At 38.1% G+C, this 21,293-nt stretch overlaps 1 protein-coding gene across 3 annotated transcripts in view; it reads left to right on the top strand.

Moving 5' to 3' along the window:
• Nucleotides 1-21,293, top strand: part of TMEM117 (transmembrane protein 117) — a gene marked incomplete at both ends in the record, with an annotated part of 622,588 nt that overhangs the window by 185,349 nt on the left and 415,946 nt on the right. The gene's annotated exons all lie outside the window — the stretch shown is intronic.

Raw genomic sequence — 21,293 nt, 5'->3', positions numbered from 1 at the left:
ACCACGCCTGGCTAGTAAAAACTTTTTGATCAGAGGCAGGCATGGTGGCGCAGGCTTGTAATCCCCCCCCCCCCCCTGTCTTGGGAGGCAGAGACAGGAGGATCACACAGGTTCGAAGCCAGGCACACTGGCTTAAGAGACCCCGTCCCCCACCCCCCAAAAAAAGTATAAAATAAATATAAAATAGGTTTGGGAGTGTAGCCCGGAGGTAGAAGGGTTTCCAGGAACCCCAGTACCACACACACACACAAAAAAAAAAAAAAAAAAAAAAACAACTTCTTGATCACCTACTTTGCGCCAGTCAATGGTCCTGCTGGATTCTGGTGTGACATGAGTCAGGGGCCCTTCCGTCCAGGAATATCTTCAGGGGCAAATAATAGACACACACACACACACACACACACACACACACACACACACACTAGGGTGTAAGTGCTATGAGGAGATAGCAGTACGATGTGACGGAAGAGCTGTTTTCTGTACGCCTGAATCACAAGTACATAGAACTTTTGTCCCTGGAAAGGAGTGACAGGCGGCCCCTCCAAGTATCACATAATGGAAGGAAATGTCACAGAGGATCAAAGAGAAAGCTAGACATGAAAACTAGTGCTGAGGTTAAAAGATCCGGATAAAAAGATGGGGAGGATGTGGCCAGTTGACAGATTAGAAAAATAAAAACTTGTCACACACACAAAATCTGACATTTGTGCATTCTTGAGGGACAGCCTCTGAAAGTACAGTGTTCCAGTCAGCAGTGATCTAAATACCTGGCCACCTAACTTAGAGGAAAGACTTATTTTCTTACAGTTTCAGGTTGAGTCCATGTAAGGCCAGGGATGGAGGATCTCAGGGCCTGGCAGTGAGAACTGGGGAGAGGGAGAGCACGCGAGAGCACGCGGTCTGTGCCCCTCACATTGTGAGCCCGGGAACCAGGGAGAGCAGGGAAGGAGGAGCTGCACCTAATCCCCAAGTGGCCAGCCACACCCTTCCAGCCCAGGCCACCCTCCAAGTAAATCCACTCCAATGGATTCACCAGCTGCTGGGTTACAACCCTCATGACTCACCTAAATCACCCCTGAATATTAATAAGTGAGCTCTTTAGGGAACATTTTATATCTAACTATAACACACAGTTCAAAATGTCTGGACATGTAGATTCTGGCCCTAATTCAGAAACCCATTTGCTGCTTGACTGTGGAGAAAACCATACACTTCTCTGCTCCTTGATTTATCTATCTAGAAAAAGAAATAAAAATATATTTCAGGATAATGGTGGGTAAAAACCTTATGAGGCTGATTTGTTCTGCACTCAGTGTCTCATGCATTAGGCCCTGGGGATTGGATGTCTACCTTGTGTCGACTCAGGGTTCTATTCACAGAGTCAGGATTTCACCAGGTCTTCCAGTGTTATTTAATTGAGTTTATTTCATGTAAGAGTAAATTTTTGTTGATAAGATTTTTATTTTAGTTATGCTGGTTAGAAGTTATTGTAAGCACTTTTTATATTTAATATTTTACTTGGAGCAAATCAACAATGTAGAAATGTAGGAAATCAAGATGCTCTTTTCCGGAACAATCATCATTCATGTTATTGGCATCAGATACTGGGCAATTTAATCTGTTCAAAACAATATATTTGCTAAACCTTGCAGCAGGCTGTAGTAAGAAATGAAAGCTCACTTATGCCAAAGGATAGTCAAATCTTTATTACAAAATCTAAGACCTATATTTTCTTGCTGAACGTGATCTTCTGTAATCACAATAGAAAGCGATTTTACCAGGTGTTCCCTAGAAAGGCCTTGGTAGGTGACATTACATGGATTAGTTTTTCTTTGTTGTGAATACTAATGTAATAATTTCTGTTCAGGTTTTTGTATTTTTCTGCAACATCAATATAAAGATGAATCAAACACTGATTCTTGTTCCACAATATTTTTACTTCATATTGTTTAACAAATTTAATGTATTGAAAGATCTGAAGTTGTCATGGTGATTTAAAAAAAGATACATGGACACATTCATTCTGAAAAAGGGTTTCTTCTTTGGAAGTGATTTCTATAACATATATATATATAGTGTATATATATAATTATTGCAATAAATTGTGTGGTGGGTATGAAATAAATGGAATCTGAGCTCTGTAAACTCGTGAGTTCTGCTTTGCTTCCAGTTTTTGTTGTTCACTGTGTTGTCGAAGTATTTTGTATATTTTCCTCTGAAAACTTTCTAACACAGGGAAGTTGAGTGAAAAAGGAGAAGGATATATTTTAGTTTGTTGAAAGGATCTGCAGCCTACAAAGAAATTAGAATAGCATACGGATTTATTAAAAATAGCTTATAGGCACCCACTTTCTTGTCACATTATCAAAATCACTTTAAGAAAAAGGGAAAATGTGTAAATAAATAACTGTGAAAGAAATACATACCACTTTTCCCTTCAGAGTCATCATTCTTATAAAAAGAGAAACTCAGTTTTTGAGAGGATTCGACCATTATTTATGCTAGCAAATATATTTCAGTAGTTCAAGAGTATGTATTAACTTCGCTCTTTCATTTTAGAGAGGTCCTTACTTTTACCAAGTGCAAATGGGTTGTGGCATTTATTTTGTAATTCGTTTACAAAAGTTTGCACCACCTTACCTCTTGTCACGTTGAAGCAATAAAGCATGATTTCCATTTTGTCAGCAAATCGCTCTGTGACAGGCAGGAGCCAGCATGGTGTATACAGCAGCGTTCTCTAATGTGTGGTCCCGCATGAAAATGTGCAGTGTGCTCATTAAAATTACAGCAACAGGAAAAGCAGAATAAATTGCCACCAAGTATTTGACTATGACACTTATATGTATTTCTTCTTGACATGCCTCTGGGCATGTCACTGTAAATCATCCATGAGGATTGTGGTGACAGCTTTATGGACTAACGTTGGAGACCCAGCCTCTCACATGGAAGACTAAATGAGAGGAAGGCAGTGGAGAGAGCTGAGGAATAGCTGCGTCATTCTGCTATGATGAATTTAAGAACAAAAACCAAGGTACTTATGAATTTGGAACAAAAAGGAGAAAATGAGTATTATCAGGTGACTTCCAAATGTGAGGGATAGGATGACTCCTTACACTAGAACTATAAAACTATAAAATATGCAATGATAATGTTTACTTCTCAGGAATATTGTGGGAACTGGTGAAAGCTCTTAGTTCAATGACTAAAACATACGAGAGTCTTCATGGAGATTGTAGTGTGTGTGTGTGTGTGTGTGTTGTTACTAGGACATTCAACCTCTGAGCTATACTCCCAGCTCTTTATTTTTTTACTTTGAAACAGGGAATTACTAAATTGCTGAGAGTCTTGCTAAGTCTCTGAAGCTAGCCTTTGACCTGTGATCCTCCTGTCTCAACCTCCCAAGAACTGGTACTAGAGGCATGAGCTCCTCGCTAGGCTTCATAGATAATTAATTTTCCCTCTTCTAGCACTGCCCTGTTTTCCTCATCAAATCTTAAGAAAGTGAATGTAAGAGGACTTGGAAGAGCAAAAAGCTCAGCAGTCAGATGCACCTGTTATCTCACTTGAAATAGCAGACAACTAAGGTGAGAAGCTGCTTATAGAGGGCTTCAACATGGTATGCCCAGCAGCCTGTGGACTTCATCTTCCAGGCATTGAGGAAGTTTTTGAGTAATTTTACTTGCAAAAATAATGGCAATAAAAGACTTCTGGGAAGATGGCGACCGAGAAAAGCGGGGCTTAAGAGCCCTGCTAACAACCAATCTCCATTACCACAAAATCAGCGCCCTACAAAGCCAGAAAACACCATCACCAGAGAAACAAAAAAATCACCAGGCTCCAGAGAGAAAGTGGACTGAGAACAGAGCTCAGAGCCACAGAGAAGATACACCGGCCTCACGCCCGAGGACGCGGTAGCAGCGCCATATTGCCGGCGGCAGCAGCGAATTCACCGGATGGCTACAGCAAGCCGAGGTGAGCCGCTGCGGAACAGCCAGGCGGGAATTTTCAGCGCAGGCAACATCTAAAGCTCCCAGTGGCTGAGCTCAGCACACGCTGCAAGGACTCAGAGTAGAATTCAAAACCAAGAAGAAATAAGCCAGCCTCACAGCCGAGGGCGTAGCAGCGGCGCCATATTGCCACCAGCGGCAGCATCAGCGAATTCACCAAGTCCAGTACAGCTACATCTGCGAACTCAAGAACACTGAGTAAAATTGCAGGCCACAGAGGAGAAATCCCAGTACTGTACTTCCTGGGACTTGACCCAGTGGGGGAGTGGCTGTGGCAGAGATATCATACCATAGGAGAACGTGCAACCTGGCACCCCCCATAGTTTAAAGCAGCCTCTATCGACTCCCTGGGTCAGAGACTCTGTGATACAACCCAGTAAAGGAGTAGTGGGGTCTGAGATACTACTGACTCGAGATCCAGAGCACCTTAAGTGAAGTCATAGTGACCCAAGGGAAGAACCCAGAGAAGGCACAAACTTCCAAAACATGGCAAAGAGGAATAACAATGGAGCAATGAATGCCCATAACCCCACAACATCAGAACCCGATAAAACAGAAAATCAGAGATTTCTAGAAGATGAAATCAGGAAAATAACTGTAGAAATAATAGAGGTGCTTCAAAAAGAACTCAGAAAGAGCCAAAAAGAGATAAAGGATGCAATTAATGAAGTAAAGGCCTCAATTCAAAGCACAAACAACCGATTAGAACACATGGAGAATGGAATCTCGCTCTTAGAAGATGATCATTCCAAAAATGAACGCATAGTTTCTAATCTAGAAAAAAATATCCAACCACAGGAATCTGACATTGAAGAAATATGGGCCCATTTTAAGAGAGCTAACCTAAGAATAATTGGAATAGAGGAGGGAAAAGAAAGTGATACCAAAGGTATCAACAATCTCTTCAAGGAAGTAATAGCAGAAAATTTTCCAAACATAGAGCAAGAGGTTGATACACAGATCCAGGAAACTTATAGAACTCCCTTTAGACAGGATCGGAGAAGAGGATCCCCATGCCACATAATTGTCAAAATGACCAATGTGGAAGCCAAGCAGAGAATCTTAAAGGCAACAAAAACAAAGGGTCAAGTGACATTCAGAGGCAAACCAATTAGAATCACTCCAGACTTCCTAATCCAAGTCATAAGAGCCAGAAGGGCTTGTAGTAACATATTCCAAACTCTGAAAGAAAACAACTTCCAGCCAAAAATTTCCTACCCAGCAAAAGTTTCTATCAAATTAGATGGAGAAATAAGAAGCTTCCATGACAGACAGAAACTGAAGGAATTTATGTCTTCAAAATCAGCGCTAGAGAAAATACTCAAAGAGATTAACTACAAAGAAGAAATAGGTAACACACACCAGAACCAGAGAAACAAGAGTTTCCATCCAACAGTCAACTAAGATTGGTTATCTGTGGAGATTCATTACTTATGTTAGTCTTTTACCTATCTCTAAATGGTATCGTTTGCCTTTATTGTTGTTAATTTTTAGGATTTCTAGTTGGAATATTAATATACCTTCAGATATAGCATTTGGAAATATTTTATCCCATTCTATTAGTAACTTTTAACTCTGTTTACATTGTTTTTGGATATACAATTTTTTTTATTTTTTAGGGAGTTTGTATACTCTTCTGTTGCCTGTGCCATTGAAATCATATCCAAGAAATCACTGCCAATTTCAATTTTGTGAGGTTTTATGACCCAGGTTTTCTTCTAAAAGTTTATAGTCTTAAGATTTATATTTAGGTCTTTTATCTATTTTGAGTTAATACTTGTATATGGGATTAGGTAAGGGTCCAATTTTATTCTTTTCCATGTAATTATTATTTTTCAACAATATTTAGTTAAAAGATTATTATTTCCACTACCAAATGTTCGTGGAAACATTGTCAAAAATAACTTGATAATATAGGGAAGAATTTAGCTCTAGGCTTGTATTTAACTCCAATGGTTTATATATCTGCCTTTAGAATAGTACTACACTGTTTCAATTATTGTAGCTTTATATGGTTTGAAATCAGAAAATATATATCTTCTAGCTTTGTTCTTTTTCAAGATCGTTGTGGGTATCTAGAATCCATATTCCATATTAGGATAGATTTTTTTTTCTGAAAAATAAATGTATATATATATGATAGTTTCACCTAAAAAAAATTAAAAAAAATATTCTCTGGTAAGAAAGAAAGCAAAAAGAAATATTGAAATGTTATCTTTAAGTCATCAAAAGTTTGTATCAGAGAAATGAAACTGTTATGTGAGATTATCATTTTTAATTTTGGATAAATTGCTATAATACTAGATGTCAACCACTAAGCCAAGCATGGGAAGGAGGGATGGGGAGGGAATGGTGTGGGGTTTGGGTGGGGGCTGACTGGGCGATGTGTGCATGTATGTCTACAAAAGTTTGTATCCCACTATGATGTATGAATACAGTGCACCAATTAAAAAAAATGCCAATATTTACAGAGAACAATATGTCTGAAGAGGAGCAGGTTTCAGAGAGAAGAATATTTCTTTTTAGACATATAGAAATTATGAGAGATGAGGAAGGCACAGAAGCACAGAAGAAGATTAGGAAGATATGTATAATAGATGGATAATATATACATGTATGGTGTACATGCATATGTATACATATATACATGTACATATATATATATTTCAAGTCATTGAGTTGAGAGAAGGAGGAGCTGGACTAAAACATAAGGAGAAAGAGGTCCAAGGACTTGAATGACTTTGTTGTACATTCATATTTGGCAGATAACTCTATACAAATCTATTAAAGTGATAAAGGAATGATCACCAAGGAGAAGGAAGGGAATATCAGAAGATTGTGACATTTGGTTTGTGTGTGTCGAAGACAGAGGGATAGAAGCGTACTCATTTCTTACCAAGTTCAGCCACATGTTTTAATTCACAATTTTTATAACAACCAAATTTGACTGTATTTTCATCAAATTACAAAACATAAAAGAAGGCTCTGGTTATTTTATAGGGATGTATATTTTCTAAGTGGTAAATAATATTTCTAAGATTGTAATAATTGAATTTGAACCAAGGATTATCTCTATTTAAGATGTGTTCTTATGATTACATCTCCAAGGCAGGAATTCAAAGAGAAAGCTTTAAATGATCTTTAAAAGACACAGAAAAAAAGGAAGAAAATTGTGAAAGTCCTTTGGCTTTAATAGTTAGGAGATCTGTGGTGGAGTTCAATAAAGTCATTTCAGTTGAGAGTTGAAAAGATTCATTGCAGGGGACTAGGAAGGAATTGGTGGCTTGGAAATAGTCCAAGAACATATATTTTCTGGAGAGACAGGGTCATGGGAAAGAAAAGTATGATGGTAGGTCTTTGGTGACCAGGTCAGAAGCAGATTGGGGGTAATAATATGGATAATACTTTATCTACTTAGCAACTCATTTGAGAATTTTTGTGGACAGAAGAAAGTTTTTGAGAAAAAATAAGAGAAAGCAGCTAGAGTCTGGTTGGTCTGTGTTTTATATTGAAGCAAAAATACTTACCTTGCAAAATAAAGGAGAAAGAGGAAGGTCTCAAAACGTTTTAATGGGGAGATTGAGGGGCGAGATACAGTGGCTGCGAGTGAAGGAGAGAGACTGAGGGAGAGATTTGTCTAATGGAAAAATTTTCTGAGTGACAATCTGTGCTTTATGTGTCATGAAGCCTCCTGTCATCTTTATACTTTATACTTTATACATTTCACTAAAACTACAAAGTCCAGGTTGTACTTGGCATGATGAGTTTTTCCCCATGATTTCCTATAAGAAATATGAGATTTTTATCAGTGTTACTGAATTACTGGAACAGTCACTTCATGAGGGGGAGGACCCATATTCATGGGCATTGAATTTTTTATTATTTTATATTGCTTGAAGATTATAATAATTGCGTTATTAAAGTTTTGGCATGAGGGAAGAAAGCAGTGAAGAATGAGAGATTGAAGGGACAGAAGTGACCTTAGACTAAAATGGGTTTATAGGTCATAAATAGGAGGTAGAAAACATTTCCTTAGAAGCAGAAAAAAAAAGAGATGCTTGGGAAATATAGAGGACTACATTAAGTGAGTTGGTGCTTGTGCTAGTAAGAATTTTGGGAGAGACACTCAAGATAAAAAGCTATATCAATTTGATCTTCATCCTAGCCTCCTTCCCAGATCGGAGCAGTATCATTTGCTGGTTTGAGGGAGCAGGATTGAATGTGAGACTTTAAGGAAAGCATCTGACTGAACAATGGATGAGATGATTGCTGTGTAGCAGAGGAAGAGTTCCAAAAGCCATTAGATTAGTTTTTTTTTAAGCTTTCCAGCTATGTCACTATTTGGAGTAGGGGTGAATAAAGTTTAGGGCTATATTTTGGTAGGAAGGACTAGACCTGGAAGCCATGATTTTAAGCAAATGATCCTCATTTGCCCTAGACCATGGCTGACTGAAGCATGGGACTCCCCTGACCTGGAGAAGCTGAGCAGAAGATGAGCCAGGCCATTACAGTTCTCCCTCTACAGACTATTATTTACTTGATTAATGCTAAGACAAGGAATGGCAAGTGGTTACTAAAATGGCAAAGATGTCCTTAAATCTAATTGTGGCCCTAATGGAGGGTTAGTAATGTTTCCAGGCCCATTTTTAAAACAACTTAAGATGTGAGCCTAAAAATATAATTCTGCAAGTTTGCTTTTAAAAGGCATTAACTCTCTGGCTCATGGGCTCGTATGGCAGCCCTGCCAACCAAGCCATGCTCACCTGACCCAGAACTGTCTCTCTTCTTGCAGAAAATCACTTGCCAGAGACTTGGATAGAGATTGAAGAGCCTGTCTTCCAAGACTCTCTTATCATCTTCTTTACAAAAACATGAAGGATTTATATTATGATTTCTTCAAGATATAATTACTTCTATTCCAAAGCAAAGAAAAATTTTTATGTATGATGGAAGTTGTGAGCCATTAAGTCCTTCAAAGACAGTGTATATTTTCTGAATAACCTTGAATATCTTATTAACCATGCTAGTTTGCTAATTCGCTTTTCAAAATGCAGTCTAATGACTCAGAGTAACCTCTGACATACTTGCTGGTTGAAAAAAAGGAAGTCCCTGTGTGGTTAAGTAGGGCCTGAATTTGTCAATCCGGGGTTGGTATTTTTACTGCATACATTGTTCTTATTACATTTCATTCTTGGGAGATTTAATAAAGCCAATTAAAATTATATGCAATTTCCCAATGTTAGAACGGATGTGTGACTTTTAGGAAGGAAAGTATCTAAAGGTGGTTGCTAGGGACAACCAACTCAGAGTGAATTAAAGAGCTTGCTTCTTTCAAATATGGCACTAATCAGATGGAAGGAGGGAATTTTAAAATAATTTTTTAAGAAAAAATCTTCTCTAGTGTTAGGGAGATTCTAAAAATGTTTGCATGTCAAGATGAATTTTGCTACTCTTGTAGGAGGGTCTACCTTGTAGGGATTACTGAGAAACAATTTTGAAGAGAGACATCAGCTTAGATCAGAAAAAAAAACTACAGAGAATTACATGGTTCCTTAAAAAGAGAGACGATGACAAGCTTCTGTGGTTAGATCAGAACTAAGGGTGTTGATTCGGGGAAGAGGTTTCTCCTTAGAGCCATCAGAAAGTGTGAATCAGTTGACACTATTTCTATTTTCTTTCAAAAAACTTAAAATATATCAGTTTAAATATTGATTTTTAAGTTAATTTAAATTAGCTTTTTACATTATTTATACAGATATACTATATCTATATATATATCTATATATATATATTCCAGTCTTTTAAAATACTTTTTATCAATGCATTGTAGTTATACATCATAGTGAGATTGAAAGTGATGAAAACATATATTCACACAGCACTTGGTGTTATTTTTCACTGGATCCTGCACCTCTTCCCTACCCCATACATATTAGTGAGGTGAATTTCATCTATGGACATAGCAATATTTGAACTGTTTCCTTTCTCCCTCAATCCTACTTTTCCTCCTCCCCGATACATTTTTTTTTAATGGAGGAGTTTCTCTTCTGAATGATACAATTATTAATGTGACATTAAAGACTAGGAATGGAACCACCATTACTTAGCTATACCACTCCTTTGTATCTTTCCAAAAGAATTAGAAGCAGAATACTTGTAGTGATATATGCATATTCATACTTAAAGCAGCACTATTTGCAATAGCCAAATTATGGAACCAACCTAGGTGACCATCAACAGATGAATGAATAATGAAAATGTAGTATATACACACAGTAAAGTTTTACCCAGCCATAAAGAAATTCAAAATTATTATACACTTTTAAACAAGAAAACGGTTTGGGAGCTCATGCTACTTTGTTGTTTCAATAATGTTCAGGGCTTATAATTTAAGCCAGAAACAAATACATGATTCTGCCAATAAATCGTGCCAACGTTATTTAGTTAAAGGGGTATTTTATCAAGCAGCTCTTGGAAAAAAGAGTGTGCATGTTGTCAGTCTTCTGGTCAAGAAATCAAGGAAATGTATTTATCTTCATTACTGTAATGACTCAAGTGAGAAATTTCTTTCCAATACACTTTTTCAACAGAAGATTTTCTCTCTTGAATGGTATGGTTACTGATGTGACATGATAAACTCCTGGTTCTCTCTTTTGTTTTCGGCACTGGGAAGCATAGACTTTAATTTAGTACTTACTTGCAATATTCCTTTTATCAGGAGATATAGGTCAAAGGATAGAAAGTTGCCAATGTGTAGGATGAATACATCTAGAGTCCTAGTGTATAACATGAAGACTATAGTTAATAATAATGTGTTTAAAATAATTGCCGAGAGTCTAGGTTTTACTACAAAAACAGTGGAGGTAACTATGTGAGATGAAGGATATATTAATTTACCTGAGTATTGTAGCCACTTAACTACATATATCAAAACGTCATGTGATCTACCTTAAATATATATGATAAAAACACTACCCCTTTTAATTTTAATAATATGAGCTGAAAAATTAAAATGTCTGATAAAATTAATATGTAAGAATAATAGTAAACTATAACTCTATGAAGCAGTCTTTGGTCATGTTCACCACTATCTTTACTATGTATTATTCTAGCTTCAGGAACATGTTTAGAGCTCAATAAATATATCTTGAAAAGAGTAAGAAAAAGAGTTCATAGAGAAACATAGCTGTGATTTTGTTTGATGAGTATTTTTTATTTGTCCAAAATAAAAACCCTGCTAAATACCAAATTTTATTTGGTAAACATCCATGTGAAGTAGTTGGTTTTACAAATAAAAAGTAATCAACAGAAATTGTCCTCAATAAGCATGAAAGGAAGGAGTCCATGTGGTGAGGTGAGCAGTGGAGATGTTATAAAGAAGTCCCACTCGTCAGCAGATAAGTGCATGTAGCTGAGATTCAGCAAACTGAGGCAGAGATCTACAAAGTTATTTTGCATGTGGTCCCTCTGCCTATGTCAGTGATGCTATAAGCAGATCTTCACATGCAAATTAAGTCAGTGGTAAAGAAGCATTGAGATCCATTTGGGATCCTTGAGAACCATCAGGTTGGGATCCTGTCAAGGGCATAAGTGAACCTAAAAGAGCTCATGGCAACTGTCCTTGATTGCAAACGTGAAAGGCAGTGTACTAAGCCTTCTCTGGGACCATTTATGGAATTACTGAATTTCCTGTTGACTTGGTGAGCCAGAATCAACAAATTAAAGGGTTGAGATTACCTGTGTCTATCTTTATCTGTCTGTCTGTCTGTCTGTCTATCTATCTATCTATCTATCTATTTAATTTGGTGCAGGAGATGGAGACTAGGGACATTCTACTTCCAATCTATACCCCAGTCCTTTTTATATTTTATTTTGAAACAGGATCTCACTAAGTTCCTGAGGGCCTCACCAAGTTGCTGAGATTGGCCTCTAAGTTGCAACCCTCTTGTCTCAGCCTCCTGAGTACTTGTTATGAGATTATGAGCATGCACCACTGTATTTGGCTCTTTTTTCTATTTTGAAGCCACTAATTGTGGAAAACCCCTTGACCTTGGAGAATGTAGACTTTAATTAATTAATTTTTGCTTAGCATGAGGAGAAAAGGAAATTACCATTAAACTGTATTCCTTTTTTTTTTTTTTTTGTAGTACTGAGATGGAACCCAGGGGCACTGTACCTCGAGCTACACTCACAGCCCTATTTTTAAATTTTGTTGTTTTTTTAAATTTTTGAAACAGGATCTCACCGAGTTGGGAAGGGCTTCGCTAAGTAGATGAGGCTGTCTACGAACTGTGATCCTCTGTTCTCAGCCTCCCAAATTCTGGGATTACAAGTGTGTGCCACCATTCTCAATCTCATTAAACTGTATTTTTTTTACAGATTTTAATTATGTTTATCAACTATTATGTGACTTGTTTTGTAAGGGTCTTCCAGTATCTTTTGGAATTATGACTTAATACAATGTTTTAAAAATAATATTGATCTGTTATGAATCATTGAAAAATATCAAGTATTATATAAGCCTTTTATGCAAAATTTAGAGTATGCAGAAGATACAGGAGATCTATATCAATTTTAAAAGTTATGGACAGCCGGGCGTGGTGGTACATGCTTGTAATCCCCATGCTTGGGAGGTGGAGACATGCTTGTAATCCCCATGCTTTTATTCCCTATGCTTGGTACATGCTTGTAATCCCCATGCTTGGGAGGTGGAGACAAGAGGATCGCACAGGTTCAAAGGCAGCCGCACTGAATTAAGAGACCCTGTTTCCAAATAAAAATATAAAAAAAATAGGTCTGAGAGTGTAGCCCGGAGGTAGAAGGGTTTCCAGGAACCCCAGTACCACCAAAAAAAAAAAAAAAAAGTTATGGACAAGGTGGGCTGAGGGTGGGCAGTTGTTGCACTCTGCTGCAGGGAGGCAGATAGCCTCATCAGGAAGAGATACTCCAGCAAAGGTCTGGCAGTAGAGAGAGCAGGTTTCAGTGAAGGGGAAGAGAATTCCAGGTTGAACCAACAGTACAAAATAATAGCTACAGGCACGAGTGCCCGGAAAATTCAGTCAAGACCAAGTTGCTGACTGCCTGGAGCAGACCAAAGAGCACTATATAACAGGAGATAGCATCAGGAAGCTCATGAGGACCACATTGACTTTGGCTTTTTGTGCTTTAAAAGGCTATCTTTACCCTGAGTTCATGGGAACTTTTAGAATCAAAGAAATTACATGATTTGATTTATGTTTTACAAAGGATTATTCTGACATCTGTCTTTATTTCAGGAATACATGCAGCTGCAGGCAATAGGATATCTGCCTAATAGTAATTTAAACAAATAGAGGGTTACTTTTCTCATTTTTCTCTTTGATGTAGGAGGAATTCCACTTTTTCACGCCATCGGGATCCTTGTTTCTTTCTTCTCCATCATTGTCTACTCATTGTTTTCCTTCTTGAGTTTTTTTTTTTGTTTTGTTTTGTTTTTTTTGCTACATGATCATTAGGATAGCTGCTTCAGCTCCAATGCATCTTGCTTAAAGTAGACAGAGGAAGGGAAGGAATAACAAACCACATCTACTTGGAAAGTGTTATCTCTGCATTGCAGCCTATCTGTAGCTATGAAGAAAAACAAGAGGGTAAAAATATTAGCATTCTTAGCTCCTACAAAAGAAGAAAGGGATAAGGGAATTTGGGATGGTGGTGGGTCAGTCAACCTACAGGTCTGAAAGTTGTGATCCATTTTATTTGTGTTGCTTTATTAATTTTTCAGGCTCTTTCATGTATTTTTTAAAAAATGCTTTATTGATGTATTGTAATTATACATCATAGTGAGGTTCAGATTCCACTCTGCTGCCCACCCCTCCCCATGTATATTAGTGAGATTGGCAGTGATACTTTCATATATGAACAAAACATTATTCCTTTGATTTTCTGAAGAAGATCCAGGAAGGGATGGTAGACTATTTTAGAGAAGAAAAAATCAAGGCCTGAAAGGAGAATGACCGCCTCACAGGTATCTCAATATCGCTGACTCTCATTCACTCCATCCTGGTACCTAACTTTAGAATCATGCTAAAAGGCTCGGTCTTTCTTGTCAGAAGCTTTACCATTTGCATTCAGCCTCCAATAAATGACAGGCTACTTGCAGATGCCTGTTCTTTCTGAGGGCTTAGAGACTGATTACTTTGTGCCTTTTCTCTGGTTGCCCCAGAGCTGAGATCCCCAAGGCAATGCAGAAAGCCAAGGAGTAAGGAAAGCATTATTATCTGGAGGGAAAAGGCAGAGGCATCCTTCGGGTCTGTGATACAGTGGAAGAGTCGCTGAAATTCATGGGCAGAATACAAAGTGTTCTTATGTTTCTTACAGAAACATTTAAAAATCTACTAAGGAGACCTGTCTCTGTAAAGAGAATGTATTTTCATTAGGTTTATAAGTTGCATAATTCTTTTTATCAAGATAACAAATTGCCTTTTGTCTTCTGGCTACCACCATGGTTTTTATATGTAAGATTTGCTTAATGCTGGGTTTCCAAGTAGCTCTAAGAAGCAGAACAGCTGCCATAGGTGCCAGATGGGTGTTTCTGCTCCTGTCTGAGTGGATGTAGCTGAGGAAGGCCTGTGTCGCTCTTCAGATCTATTTTCTGTCCAGGTGTGCGTTCACCCTTCCCTTGCACATGACTGATGCTGCTTTATCGGAGAGACCTTGGGACTGCAATAATTAATGACCCAAGGCTCCATCTTGGCGATGAAAAAATACAGCAGTGCTCTAGGCTTAGGCATACAAAATAAAAGTGTATAAAAGACAGGAATGAGAATTTTAATGTTATTTATTATCTGGAAATGCAAACTACATTTAATCCTTACAACAATATGTGTAAAGGTTATCATTTAGTTACTGTTTCTGTTTTACAGATTAAAAAAAAACCTGAAATTTGAAAGATTAATTTAACTACTTACAGTTAAAATGAATAATAAACCAGAAGCTGGGAGTTGGATGCAGGTCTCTTCTTTTTATCTAGTTACTAACAGCTTTCTGAAGGATCCTGGATATTTTGGCAAATCTTTAGGGGAAAATTAGTAACTGTGGTGAAATTCTAGGAGTTTCAGGACTGGATTTACAATGGGTAACACCAGGTATATCCTATACATGAAATTTGTTATGGCCCAATTCAAGTCTGTGGTTGTTTCTCAAATTTCTACATGCTTAAAATTCATGTAAGGCATGTCCCAGAAGTTCTTGTTAAGCATGGGAGTGGGAGGCAGGCTAGAAATCTGTATTTGAATAAGCGTCTAGACTTTGATGTAGACTTTTTGCAAATGACTTTTCAAGAAATATTACTCAAAATTAAAAGTCAATAGCCAGAACCACACTAAGTATTTGGGCTCCAGGCTTCCTATCTAGGTATTGATAGGAAACAAACCAAGGCACTCTTCACAAGGAAGAGAAACAGGTTCTCTTTGGTGTAGACTGTTCCTTTTTTTTACATTTAGCACCGAGAAGTTGGACATGATACTGAAGAAGCATAGAAATAAAAAATTCTAAAAGAGAAATGTATAGCATGCTTTATTTCCTCCTCTACCTTCTTGGGATCTATAATTTTTATTTCTCTTACCCAGCCAGACACACTAGCAGGGATTCTCAGAGGATGCTGAAAATATTGCTCCTGTCACTGTAAACTCTCAGTTCCCATTGTCCCATCACTCCCTTTCTTCCTGAGTCCTCAGTGGAGATGTCTCTTGTCTTTTGCCTCTTCTTGACAGCCAATGGGTTCCTGGGTTCTAAGCTACTTCTCTGGTAGGTTCTTGTTTTTCTAGCCACATCCCCCACATACACACTGAGATCAAGCGTTCAGAGATCATTTGACCCTTTGTGGAGCTCAGGTTGGGCAGGGATTTTGTTTTAAATAGGGAGCTCAATCCGGCAATGAAAAGAACAAAACAAAAAGCCACCCAAGGCTACAGTATGGCAATAACTGCATTCCTCCTTCCCACAAGTGTTTATTGAGTGGCTGCTGCCTGTCAGATGTGCTCTAGGTAACAAGCAGGTAAATAATTTATGACTAAAATGATCAATTTCAGTTTCTCCTGAAAATGTTTAAATGTGTTTACCTATTCTTATAGTAGAAGCTCTTAAGTATATTAACAAATAAATCATTTCTGAGTATCTTTATGTCTAATGCCTAGAGAGCTCTGTATATTCAGGCTGTATAAAAAGAATATTAGAGCCAAGTGTGGTGATGGAACACCTGTTATCCCAATATTTGGGAGGCTGGGACAAGAGGATCACAAGTTCGAAGCCAGCCTCAGCAACTTAGTGAGAAATCTGCTTCCAAATAAAAATGAAATTCGGAGACAGAATGCCCCTGTGTTCACTACCTAGCACCAAAGGGGGGAGGGAGAGGGAGAGACAAAGAATACCAGAGCGATAAAAGCATGGATTTATACAGCAAACCAAGCTTGGGCTGCATCCTGCTACTTCTTCCTTTAGCTGGGTGAACCTAGGCAAATTATCTCACTCCTTTGAGCCTTTTTAACAAAAATATGCAGAATACACTTTAAAGTAAGTTTCTAAAGATTAAATAAATACTGTAGAGCATGTGGCTTACATATACTTAGTGCTTAATACATTTCAATTAGTATTTTTGGAGCTTTTCAGCTGTCCTACAGAAACCTGGAATACAAATATGTCTTCATTTAAAAAGACAATGAGCTGGGTGTGGTGGCACATGCTTTTAATCCTAGCATTCAGGAGGCTGAGATGGGAGGATAGCTGTTCAGGACAGTCTCAGCTACTTAGTGAGGTCCTTTGCAACTCAGTAAGACTTTATTTCAAAACAAAGGAAAAAAAATAGGGCTGTGGGGTGTAGCTAGGAGGTAGAATGCTCCTGGTTTCCATCGCAGTACTGCAGAAATAAATAAATGAAAAACAAACAAACAAACAAACAAATAAATAAATAAATAAAAGGGTAATGAAGGGCAAGGCGACGAATGCCTAATCAGAGCAACAAGGAGTGCTGCTGGAGGTGGGAGCAAGGGGAGGAGTGAAGGAGCTTCGCAGAGCAGGTCCTAAAGACACGGCAGCATAGGCAAAGTGTGGAGGCAGGCTCTTTATATATTTGCATGTTGATCTTTAGTGTCTCCATATTCTATTTTGAGCCACACACATTGAGAAATGTCCAAACCATAATGGCACCAAAAACTGTGTTTATTTTAATCTAACCATGGGTCTGTGTATGTGTGGAGGGGGGCAGGCAGAGACAGAAGCAGAGAAACAGGTAGGCACTGGGGATTGAACCCAGGGCCATTGTTTTATCTCCCAACTATACTCCAGCCCCATTTTTTATATTTTATTTTTGAAACAGTGTCTCATTAAGTTGCTGGGAGACTCTCGCTGAGTTGTGGAGGCTGGCTTTCAACCGGTAATTCTCTTGTCTCAGCCTCTCAAGTGCTGAGATTACAGGTATACACATGGTCAGCTCTAAAATGTTTGTTTAAGCCATTTTATTAGAAAGAAACAGTTTCTACAGTGCTGTTTACATACATGAAGGTATCACTACCAATCATTTTTTAAATTTGGTGCTTGTAAATTTTACACCATATTGGGGTATATAGAGTGTCAGACAGATGCATATACCTAGTTCTTGGTACCCTCCCCGCCAGGTCCCCCCCCCTCTTCCTCCCTATGCATATCTTTGATATTGGAATTGGTAATTTTGTATACATTCATAGATTATTTCTACTATTATTCTCTTTATAACTTAACTTCCTGTTCCTGATCTTCTTCAGTCATTCCCATGTAATGACTCATCTGACGTTGCCCTTGTTTCTGAATATCTCTCTAGCTTACACATATAAAACAAGCAGCTACTCATTTTTTTTGAGACTGCTGTACTCGCTTAGTACATATTCCCCAATTCCATCTATTTTCCTGCAAAATTTGAGATTTTGTTCTTCATGGCTGAGTAAAATTGATCCATGCCAAAGTTTTGTGATCCATTCATCTGTTGATGGATGCCTGGACTGATTCCATAATTTGGGTATTGTAAATTGTGCTGCTATGATTATGGATATGCAAGTATTGTGATTTTTTATTTCATTTTCTTTGGGAAGATGCCTAGGAGCACTGTCTCTGGGTTGCACGATAGTTCCATTCCTAGTCTTCTGAAAAACCTCCACACTAATCTCTGTAGTCTGCATTAGATTTTAGTTTCAGCAAGAGTGATTCCTATTTTAGTTTCAGCAAGAGGATTCCTATTCTCCACAATCTCAGGGGTACTTATTGCTACTTGTGTTTTTGATTATTTATATTCTTACTGGAATTAGGTGGAATCTCAGTGTAGTTTTAATTGCATTTCTCTGATTGCTAAAGATGTTGAGTTTTTATATATTTGTTGGCCATTTTATTTCTTTTGAAAAGATTGTTCAGTTCTGTTGTCTATTTTTTTTTTGAAGATTTAAAGAAGTTTATTAAAAGATGGAAATACAGAGAACAGGAACAGCTCCATACCAGATTGGCATGGAGGGGTGACTCGAAATGAATACACCAAAGGCTTACACGTGGACTGGACTTTTTATACCCATGACCTCCATCTTGTTTGCGTGACTCTGACATAGTGAACGTCCCTGTAAGGTACCTCCCCTTAACCCTGTAAGGTACCTCCCCTAGCAAGGTGTGGTGAGGTGTCTCCTTTCATGAAGGGCAAGGTCAAACACTGCCCCATCCTCCCTAAATCATCATGTAGACCTGTCTTTAGAAAGAGGAAGCCTTGCTCTCCTCTATTGACTTAATTACTTTTAGCTAGGTTGATTTACATTGGAATAACTGCCTGTTTTAGGCAGAAACCAAGTCCTTTCTTTACCCATGTCTGCTGCCATCTTGACACAAATATTTTGAAATATACCAATTATTTTCTTTTGAAATATATTAATAATCAGAGCTTTCCCAAATCTTCCTAGGTCATTCCCAATACTGGCACATTCCCCCTTTGTCTAATAACTTCCTGACACCTGTCAGGCCAAAGGTAGATACAGAAAGTATATTTTGACTTTTACAATTTTACAAACATTTAACACAAGCTCATTTCCCATTAATTTTCTCCCCATTTCTATTGCATGAATGTACCCCTCAGCAAAGGAATAAGGACATCGAGTCAGTCATAAACTGCTTCAAGCTGTACAGGGGCAAAGTTGAGGGGCCCCAGCTTTAGGGTAACATTCATGCATCTAGTTGGCATGGGGGAATCAGATGGGTCCGTGCCATGTGTGTCTATGACAATCCAAAGGGCCTCGATAGATGTCGATAGATGTCTGCCAGGTTCTGTCTGTTGGAAAGCTTTAACCCTATGAGATAATACTTAACAATATAGGTTAGCTATGAAAACCTAAACATAATAGTTAAATGAGAAATTACAACTGTTTTGTTGACTTAGACTGAAACACACAAAAGTGGGATGTATTAAGTTTATTTTGCACCACATGAATTCAGAAATTAGTATTTTGGAGACCTGAAATAGGCTTTGGAATAAAGATTTTAGATGATTTGATGAGTGTCAGGTCATCTGGACAAAACAGAATTTACCCTTTTTCTCTGGCACTGTTTGAAGTTTACTTAAAACTTGCTGGTATGTTGGCAATAGGGTAACATTGGTCTAAAAGTTTCCCTTGGCATGAATGAAACCAAGCTGCCAATCTTTACCTAGACATGTGTCTCTAGATTGCTTGCTTGGTGGACTTAACAAGCTTTTGGAATTAATTTCTAAAGCAAATTTCAAATCCCTGTATGATATGACTTAGTCTCCTGTAACTTTTTCCAGTAAACAACCTTGAAGCCAGTTTTAAAGAATTATTACAGAATTTGGGGTTTCCCAATTTTTTTGCCAAAAGTAGTCCTCTATAGACTCTCTACATCTATCTTTTGTTGTTACATACAAGCAAACCCCCAAAAAGCATACCATTGAATAATAATAATAAAAGAGCATTTTAAATCATTGCATTTGGCATTTTAATAAATGAGCTATAAATTACATGGGAAATTAAGACATTAGATAAGTACCACTAGCACCTTAAAACCTTAATTTTGCAAAAGGAGTAATATTAAAGACAATGTATATCCTATTTGACCACACACCTTAAAAACTGTATCATAAGTTACCACAGAAATCCATGACATCATAAAAGCATCCCTAGTGTCTTAAAACATTGATTTTGTTAAAGAAAATAACTTTATTTAATCACCTCTCACAGGAGTCTAATTGGACAACTTTCCTGAAGTAACCATTTTAGCTAAGACTGATTGAGATAAAAAAATCTTTGAGCAATAACTTTAGTGCAGCCAGCAAAAGAAAAAAAAAAATACAAGTTAACAGAGAAGCTGAACTCTCTGGTGTGACTAAGAATGGGAGAACGGGAACGTCATTCTGGACGACACAGGCTAAATCTTGAGTAAAGAGGTGGCTCAGGGCTGGCCTGTTAAGCCCCCCCACCCTGGCTAAGCTTTTGGATCTTGGGCCGGGAAAGAAGGGAAACGCCTTAGATCTGGCCTCTGAGATCTCACTGTGATCACCTAAGGCTCTTTTAGTCAACTCAGGTGGTGGTAATTTATTGGGAACCTAGGTCTGGGACCCCATTTCCCTTTGGAACTGGGGGCGCTCAGCCATTTAATGGTCTCTCTTTGCACCATGAGCCAGGCCTTGGAGGGCCTATTTGGCCTCCTGGTTGAGAGCATTACTCCAGTGATTCCCTTCTTTTCCATCCTTAAGCAGACTTGAGCCTAGGCTTCTATGCTCAGCCAGAGGTCTTAAATGGCTTTTGTCTGTCTCTCTTTCCCTTTTCAAGTCTCTACTAAACCAGATTGGTAGCCTGCAGTCTGAGGATGGCCTCCCACTCTACCAGGTAAAGATTTAAGAATGCCAACACCTATTGCTTGAGTTGGTGATATCGCTCTAAACTCAGCCCATAAAAGGAGAAAAACTACCTCATATGGAAAGATTGAATTTTAAACTCTCCTCTCCCCATACAACCTTAGCCAAGGCTACCACAATTGTCTCAATCCTGCAATCATTAAAGAAATCTGGTGGTCTCTGAAGTTAAAGAACAGCTGAAGATAAGCTACTTTAAACCTCCCTGGCTGGGCCACGTGTCTTTGTTCCCCAGCACATACTGTAGCCATACTTGGGTGCAGAAAAAAAGAGAGAGCTTTCTTTAGCATTTGGGACCCAGCTTTTTCCTCCGCTTTGGAGAACACATGCGAGTGGAGATCCGACATGTACTTTGGATTGCTGGGACCCCCTTTGAGAAA

This window comes from Muscardinus avellanarius (genome assembly GCF_963383645.1).
Source record: "Muscardinus avellanarius genome assembly, chromosome: 11".
Taxonomy (NCBI): domain Eukaryota; kingdom Metazoa; phylum Chordata; class Mammalia; order Rodentia; family Gliridae; genus Muscardinus; species Muscardinus avellanarius.
The sequence above is the reverse complement of the archived record's forward strand: the minus strand, read 5'-3'. Positions and strand labels throughout refer to the sequence as shown.